Source organism: Physeter macrocephalus, unplaced genomic scaffold, assembly GCF_002837175.3.
Source record: "Physeter macrocephalus isolate SW-GA unplaced genomic scaffold, ASM283717v5 random_1471, whole genome shotgun sequence".
Classification (NCBI taxonomy): Eukaryota; Metazoa; Chordata; class Mammalia; order Artiodactyla; family Physeteridae; genus Physeter; species Physeter macrocephalus.
Window position 1 is genome coordinate 3,157 of NW_021146641.1, and position 8,983 is coordinate 12,139.

The 8,983-nt window shown below is 49.9% G+C and overlaps 1 long non-coding RNA gene across 4 annotated transcripts in view; it reads right to left on the reverse strand.

The window, feature by feature from the left end:
* Nucleotides 1-1,529: 1,529 nt before the first annotated feature.
* Nucleotides 1,530-8,983, reverse strand: part of LOC114485445 (uncharacterized) — a 13,036-nt gene continuing 5,582 nt past the window's right edge. For 2 of the 4 annotated variants that reach the window (XR_003678879.1, XR_003678878.1), the window contains 3 exons: nucleotides 7,168-8,457; nucleotides 3,607-6,247; nucleotides 1,530-2,143 (listed from right to left, as the gene is read on the reverse strand). This is a non-coding gene — a long non-coding RNA (uncharacterized lncRNA). The remainder of the gene's footprint in view (nucleotides 2,144-3,606; nucleotides 6,248-7,167; nucleotides 8,458-8,983) is intronic. The other 2 variants (XR_003678881.1, XR_008616844.1) reach the window with 2 other exon arrangements.

Consider the following 8,983-nt stretch of genomic DNA (forward strand, 5'->3'; position numbering starts at 1 on the left):
CCTCTGCTTCCTTGTCTGAAATGAGTTGGTTGGATGCAAAGACCCTTTCAGTGGATATTTTGGGATTCGGGGGGCGGGGCTTGAGGTGGCCGGCACTGGGGGCCGGCCTGAAGCCCGCCCCCCGCCCCAGGTACTGTGGGTTGTTGTGGGCACTTCCTGTGGGTATCGTTGGGCTTGTGTTGGTCTCTCCTACTGATATGTGTCCCTCCCTGTATCCCCTCCACCTGCAGGGGCCCTGTTTGCTGAATTGGGTAGATTTAAAATCTGCCCGCCGGACGACCGGCAGGAGGCACCACAGTGGCACACAGAGCTCGTGGGCTTTGGCCCTAGGCCAACCAGGGCACCAATCCTGGTTCGTCTCGTACTAGTTGTGAGAATTTGGGTGGTTGGCTTATCCGTTAGAGAGCCTCGGTTTCCACATCCATAAAATGGGGATAATATGACCTACTTTCAGGATGTAACGAGTCTCTATGTGCAAAGCACCTGGAACAGTGGGGGCTCTGTCAATGGAGACCGTAGCTCATTCTGGAGGTCAGAGTGGCTGCTTTGGGGAGCCGGCTGGGACAGAGAGAGGATGCCTGTCCCGCGGGAGCAGAAGGGACAGTTCAGGCACTGGAAAAACACCCTGCCTCCCCCCACACGCCTCCTGTGTGGCGGTGGAGACCTTCTTAGGGACAAAAGCGGAGGGCCGAGTCTCGGTCACCTCCAGCGCATGGTCCTCTGACACCCGACACTAAAGGTACCCGGTTCTGGTCTCACCATCTTCACCCCAAAATGGAAGCGAGGCCTCCCAGCTTCCTCTGTGCGCCGTCATCCTGCACTTCTCAGGAATGCAAGGATGTGTGTATCAAATGAGCTTCGACTCTGTTCTCTCCTGTCTCCACATCGAGTCTATGCCAGTGACCCTAGGGGACAGCCACCATTGCCCTGCCGGCATACGGCACTCTGTCTTCCTGCTTCCATCCTGTCTTCCACCCACTCCTGCTTGCAGCGCCTCGCTCACTGCTCTGTAATCCCTGCGAGAGCACCCTATCGCATCAACTCGAGACCCCTCCGCCTGCTGTCCGCTCCCTGGCCCTCCCATCTCAGCTCTGCTTACCCCGCCCAGCTGTGTCTCCCACATTTGGCTTTGCTCATACCAGCCCTCTGGGCAGGATGTCATCACCCCCTCAGCCTGCGTCTCTTTCAGACCTCTGCCCCAAGCGCTTCTCTTCCAGAAACCTTTCCCGGGTAGCCCTACCTGACCCAGTGCGCCTCGTTCCCACACGTCCTCCGCGGGCCCTGCGTTTAAGAGCCAGGCCATTGAGAGGAGTCTGAACCTCTTTATTCAATCCAATTCCACAAGCGTGTGCCGAGTACTGTCCAGATGCCCCAGGGGACACAACGGACAAGCCGCACGTGAACCCCGCTTTCAAGACGTGTCTTGTAGAGAAGGCATGTAGCCAGAATGTAATTTAGTATAGTTAAATTCTGTAGAAGAGTTTCTGCACTAAAATGTTTTTGGAGCACTACGCACCCGGCACTGTGCTAGTTGCTAGGATATATCAGTGGACAAGAGAGACCCTGTCCCTGCCGTCATGGTACTTGACATTTATTGCAGGAAAATGACAAATCAACAAGCCGTTACAATCCAGGGTGCTGGAAGCTGTGGAGAGGAAGACCTACAGAGGCCCATGGGCCAAGTCAGCCCGGAAGGTGGAGAGGGTGCTTTGAAAGTCACGGGGGCCACCGGAGCTGGGCCAGTTTGGGGCAGAATAATGCCCCCCCCCCCCAGATGTTCATATCCTAATTCTGGATCCTGTGACTATGTCACCTTACGTGGCAAAAAGGACTTTGCAGATGTGATTAGGTGAAAGCCCTCAGGATGGCGAGAGGACCCTGGATTATCGAGGTGCGCCCAGTCTAATCAGGTGAGTCTTTCAAAGAGGAGAAGCTTTTCCGGTTGTGGCCAGAGAAAGATGTGAGGACAGCAGCGGAGTCAGAGACGCTGAAGGTGGAGGAAGGGGCCACGGGTCAAGGAATGTGGTGTCCTCTAGAAGCTGGGGAAGGCCAGGAAGCAGACGCTCCTCTGGAGGCTGCAGAAGGAACCAGCCCTGCTGACACCCTGACTTGAGTTCAGTGACACCTGGGTCGGACTTCTGACCTACAGAAATGCGACATCATAAACGTGTTTTCCGGGGTTTTTTTGGCCGTGCCGCGCGGCAGGCAGGATCTTAGTTCCCCGACGAGGGATCGAACCCGTGCCCCCTGCAGCGGAAGCGCGGAGTCTTAACCACTGGACCGCCAGGGAAGTCCCAAGTACGTGCTGTTTTAAGCCACTAAATTCATGGTAATTAACACATTTAGAAAACTAATCCAACCAGGAAGGGTGGGCCAGGTTTGGCCCAGAACGCAGGAGCAGGGTGGTGAGGGCCTGGCGTCCCGAGTGGAGAGGGGGTCGGCGAGCAGAGATGGGCTGGGAGAAGGCACGTAGCGGAGGAGCGCGGGGCTCCATTTGGCCCAGGCCCAGGGCACGTGATGGGAGGGAGGGCAGAGAGACGAGCTGGGGCCAGAGCTTGCCAGCAGAGCCTGCGGGAGCTGGGGAGCGAGCGGGGCTGCGGCTCGGGTTCTGGGGCTGGATTGAGACCGGGTGCCCTGAGGAACAGGCTCTGTCCGGCAGAGGAGGCCAGTCCTGCTGCCTCCTTGGGGGGAAGCTAGTCTGTTAACTAACAGAAGGCTGTTAGTCTTCATCCTGCCCCGGGTTTGGAGCCCTAGGGCTCAGGGCAAAGCGCAGGCCCCGGTTTCCCTCTCCCGTACCTGCTTTTACCCGAACAACTCTGTGTCAGTTCGGCCTCACAGGCGTCGGAGCCAGAGCTGGGGGTCTAGTTTCCTCCCCACTCTCTGTGCCCATTCCGGGCGCTCCTGGACAGAGGACTGGGCTGCTGTCATCGTCCCCAGACCGTGCCCGCCCTCCTGGCATCCATGGCACAGCCCTGCTCTCCCTCTAGAACCCCGCAAGGCCTGTCTGTCCAGCGTCTCGTGGCCTCAAGCTCCTGTGAGACGACTAGCTTCCCGGTTGTTCCATTAGCAGCCACGACTCAGCCTTCCCAGGGGACAGCCGCCCCAAGGGGTCATCCGACCGGAACAGAGAGCAAAGCCCAAGGGTAGAATTCAGGCACTGTGTGCGTTCTGGATCACAGAGGAGCCCTGACCCACCCCTCGCAGATGGCAGGCCGGGGTCCCTGGAGGCCTTGCGAGGGCGTGAGGTTCCCGGAGGATGTCTCCCCTCTGCCCACAGCCGGACTCCCCAGCATCAGGGCAAGAGGGCCAGAGCGGCCCCTGCTGACAAACACGCGCCCCCAGCTGGGCGCTGGCCTGGACCCGGCCCCCCCGAGCTCACCTCCTCACAGATGGGCGGCTCTCCCAGCACTAACTAAGGCAATGCTTGATCAAAGAATAACTATATGGATTGATAATCGAGCAAAAGTTTGAATCGAGGTGTTATTCTATCTAAAGTTTGATACGGGACACCGATCCTGTCCAGTCTGATATATATACGTACACACGTGTACACGTGTAATGACACACACGCGCTCACACATATGTAAGCGTCAACCGTGGACCCACTTGCTGCCGGACGTTCTGCCCGCGATCCTTCTCCAGGCTCGTCGCGTGCGTGGCCTTGCCCTGCGCCGCCCTCCCTCTGTGGCCCTGTCTGCGCTCAGCCCGCACCCCTGCGACGCCTTCTGCGCTCGAGCACGAGGGTGCTGTGTGGAGTGTAGGATCACAGTTCTCTCTTGGGATTCCCTTGTCTCCTCCACGTCAGATATCTTGGGCTGGCTGGTTGGTTGTTCCACTCTCAGTGGGGTGCTAGGCAGGGTGGGGTTATAGTAAGACTCTGGACCAGAGATCCTAAGATCCGGGTTCAGTTCGAACGATGCACTCCAGTCCAAGCCCCAGCCCCTTGGGGCTTCATTTTCCCCGGAAGGGATTTATTTAGAATAGCAGTTTTAAAACTTTTGGGTCTCATGTCCTATGGAATAATAAGAAAACAAAAATGTATATATATATATATAGGTCTCTGCCCCGGTTCCTGCCCCAGGTCTCCTAAAATCTTTCATTTCCTGAATGATCGGCTGGTCTGACATGGAGCGCCCAAACCCGTGGAATTTCCAGGGTGAGGGGAGCGTCTTTTGTTCTAACGAGCCAACTCCTGGTGGCCTCCTGGGTGCCGGCTGCCCCCTAGGAAGACCGAGCCATGACTAGAAGCTTGGAACTTTCAGCGCCCCCGTCTGTTCTCGGGAGAGTGAGTAATCGGTCGTGCCTACGTGATGAAGCCTCCGTAAAAACCCCCCAAGGCACAGGGTCCAGAGCGCTTCTGAGTTCCTGACACGTGGAGGTGCTGTGAGCGTGACACACCTGGAGGGGCTTGGAGTCCCCGGCACCTCCCCCGGGGACTGCCCCACTGTCTCTTCCGCGGCTGTTCCCGAGTTGTGTCCCTGCATAATGAGCTGGCGATCTAGTGAGGAAAGCTCAGTTCCCTGAGCTCTGTGAGCAAATACCAGCAAATCACTGCGCCCAAGGACAGGGCGCAGGCACCCTGATCTACACCCGTCAGTCAGAAGCACGGGTGACAAGCAGGACTTGTCACTGGACCTGAAGCGGGGGGAGGGGCCTCAGCCTTAGGGGAACGGTCCGGAGCCCGTGAGTCTGCGCTGAGTGCAGTTAGCGTCGGACAGCCCGCGGGCATCGAAGAATTGCTTGGTTTGTGGAAAACCTTCCTATCTGGTGTCAGGAGTGTTAGTGCACACTTCTGAGTACCGTAAAGGGAAACGAGAGCGTTTTCCCCATTTTCACAACCCCTTTACACTCTTAAAAATGATTGAGGACCCTCAACGAGCTTTGTTTAGGTCGTCATGTCTATCGATATTTACAGCATGAAAATTAAAACAAATTTCACCTTCATTTTAAAACATATTTTAAACATATTTTAAAACATACTTGTTTTAAAATAACAATAATAAACCCACGGCAGACATACACATCTTCTGATGGAAAAAAAAAAAACCCACTACCTTTTCCAGAAGAAGACATTGAACGAGAAGAGTGACATTGTTTTACATTTTTTGCTAAATCTGCTTAACTTCTAGTTTAATAAGAGACAGCTGGGTTCTCCCATCTGCTTCTCCACTCAGCCCCTTGTGATATCACATGTCACCTACCCTCTGGGAAAGGCCACCGTATGCTTGCAGCGGAATGAGCGTGAAAAAGGCAAATCACATCTTAGAATTGCTAGGAAAACAGGCTGATCTCTTGATCTCCCCGAAAGAGCCTTACAGATCCACTGGGTCCTCAGGCCACACTTTGAACACTGCTGGTTTACAAAACCCTGACTCCTAACATTCTGTGGACTTGCTGACAATACTCTATGATAGTGTTTTTCAAAACACGCTTCTGGGAGCGATTCATGGGACGCCACTGTGTTGGGGAGAAATGTGGTTTCTATGAATAAATTAAGTTTGGGAAGCCTTAGCTTAAAGCAAGTTACACAGATGTATTTTACTGCAGGACTTTTTAGATGCTTCAGTGTGGTAATACACATTGTGAATCCCTTAAAACAATACAATTGTGTATAATATTTCTCCATCATTTTGACAATAAACTCTTTTTTTGAGAAGCATCTTGAAAGACTCATGTACCGAGGGATATACTTTGGGAAATACTGCTCCAGTAACTCCCGGATACTTTTCCTGAGTATTAGCGGGTCGGATCCTACCATTTGGAATCCATTTTTCTGTAAATTAAATTCTACGTGCACACTTTTTGGTTCTTTAAATGTAGAGACTTTTTGGTAGTCATTTCTAGGACTCAGAGAACCTCGGATTCCTAAAATTTTGGCCTCTAGATACGTTGCATTTTTCTGCAAATTAAATAGAAAGAATATTAGCAGTTATATTAGCAGTAATGTTTATATATATTTGATGAATGAATGAATAATAATTACCATTCCTTGACATCTACTACACACCAGGAACCTTTCTAAAAAACACAACAATCAAGACTGTGTGTTATTGGTAGAGGGATAGACACATAGATCAGTGGAACAGAATAGAGGAGCCAGGAATATACTCACACAAATATGCATGACCCATTTTTGACAAAAGTACAAAAGCAGTTCAATGGGGGAAAGATAGACTTTTCAACAAACAGTGCTGGAGCAACTGGACATCCAGAGGCGAAACGATGAACCTGGGCTGAAGTCTCACATCTTATAAAAAAAAAAAATTAACTCAAAATGTATCACAGACAAATGTAAAACCTAAAACTATAATTTTCCCCTTTTTTGTTGAAGGACAGTGGGTCCACAATGCTGTGTTAGTCCCAGGTGCACAAAACTATAATATTTTTAGAAAAAAAGTCGTAAGAGAAAACTGTTAGACTCTAGGGCAAGGAAAGGCACGCTCGGGCTTGGCACCTGTAGAAATAGTCAAAAGCTGGAGACAACCCAGATGTCCATCAGTGCGCGAATGGTTAAGCAAACGGCGGTACATCCATAGCACGGAAGACTACCCGGCAATAAACAGGGAAGAACTCTGGAGACATGCCACAGCCTGGATGGATCTCCAAAGATTATCTTGCATTTAACAAGCCACTCCCAAAGGGTTTCACACTGTATGGTTCCATTTATATAACATTTATATTTATATAACATCCTTGAAATGGTAAAATTATAGAACTAGAGAATGGCTTGGTGATCTCCAGGTATTGAGGAGGGTGTGTTGGTGGATATGCCCATAAAAGGCCACAGGAGGGATCCTTGCAGTGATGAGAATGCTCTGTCTTGACAGTATCAAGGTTAACATCTTGCTTGCGATATTGTACTACTGTTTTGTAAGATGCTAGCAATGCGGGAAACTGGGTAAGGAGTGTAGGTGATCTTTGTGTATTATTTCTTATAATGACACAGGACACAGGAATCTATACTTATCTCAAAATAGAAAGCTTAATTTTTTAAAAGCCTACTTGAATTAGTCAAGATGGTAACTGTACTAGAAATCTAACTCAAATGTATTTAAATTATTAAGCTACACCATATAAAGTTGCCAACATTTGACTGGTTTTGGCATACAAAAATGACAATTTCATATGGTTCAACCTAAAACAAGAGGACTGTATTAGCTCACATACCTGGGAAGTTTACATGTAGATCAGGCTTCAGGCATGGTTGGATCCAGTAGATCAACTGCTATCCTCAGGGCTCTGTCCCTTTGTCCATCTCTGGTTATGCTTTCCTCTGTGACCTGGATCATTTCACACAGTTGGAAAGATGTTGCTAATAACCTCAGGCCTCCAGCATCATGGTTTGTGGACGCCAAAGAAAAAGTGCTCTATCAGAGCACAGATGTGGCAAATCTCAGGGCAGACCCTAACTGGCTTTGCTTGGGTCACAAGTCGATCCATCAGCCAATCACTGTGGCCAGCATGGTGAATAACTCTGATTGGCCAGCCTGGTTTGTGTGCCAACCTCCCTGGGGAGGGTGAGACCCTGTGATTAACTCCTATCAGGACCAATAGGATGCAGAGCAGGCAAAATGACAGATGTCTGCTCTCCAATCTAAATGATGGTTGGATGGATGGATGGATGGTAGATGATAGACAGATGATAGCTAGGTAGGTAGGTAGATCTAAGATAGAAAAAGAAATAACATTCATACAAATGTTTCTGTTCATTGTTAGCTTGTTTTTCATAGGGGTGGGTAAGGGAAGAACAGTGAATAACTTACTTTACTTCAAAAGTAAATGTTCTTGTTTAGAATTTTTTCTTTAATGAGCATGGGTCACATTTTATCACTCTTTTGAGAGAGAAAAAATATATGTTCATTACTACCAGGGAAATATTCAGGAAAGTCCTAGTTGAGCTGAGGTCTCCCAACAATTCTCAGAATACTCAACAGGCCTCTTTCATAAAGTTAAATTTGTACCTTAGCGATGGAGGAAGAGGTAGGCCTGCTGCCCGGGGCCAAGTGCGTAATGCTTAGGGCGGACACAGAAGGAGAGAGCAAGCCTTCAGACAGCGTTTTATGTCTGTAATTTCTGCCAAAGGGAATTCTTTTCACTTCGCGGCGGGGTGGGGGGGGCCTCGATCGGCTAGGATGGCAGCCCCGGGTGGGTTCAGCGGTCGTAGCAGGTTGCTCTCGGCCAGTCTCCCCCAAATCACGTGTCTGAGCTTCACGAGTTTCCCTGTGTGCATCTAATACTCGGCATTTTTCCTGACTGGATTCAGGTCGGCTAACTTTACGTTTTTGAGCTTCGCCTTGGGGTCCTAGTTGCCGTGACCCCTAATGGGGCTGCTGGAAGGAAGTCCTGTGAAATAGTCCAACAGAGGTCTACTCCCGAGGCGTGATTGATTTCTTACTTACGACCAGCACACCAGGGGCTTACTTGGCTCTTTAGACATCTGTAGGATAATAACATGACCTGTAAAAGTACAGTTTGTGTTGTCAGAAGAATGAGAACGTTTAGGTTATTGTCTGCATAATGACTCGGACTTACCGTCTGACTACGGACCCTCTTTCCACCAGCAGCCAAAAGGGAGAGAAGAAACCCAGTCTTGCCACATACTGTTTTCTCTTTAACTTGTTTTTTTATGGAGGTATAACAGACCTATAGTAAAGCGCATAAACCCCAAGTGTCTAGCTCGACGCATTTTTACGTTTGTAAAACTCAGGTCTCTGTACGACCTTGAGCAGGGCGTGTCTCCCGTCTGAATTTCACTTCCCCCAAACATAAGGCAAGAGCACTAAACTAGGTTGTTATTCCACCAAGTGTGGCGCGCGTGTGTGAAATGAGATGATTCCGCGTGCACGTGGATGGGAGAACACTTTTTACTTGGACAGATATGTAGTTTTTTATTTTTTAACCTTGCGCGTGAGTTGTAATTCACATACAATAAAGTGTACGCATCTTTTTTTTTTTTTTTTTTTTTAATGGTTTATTTATTGTG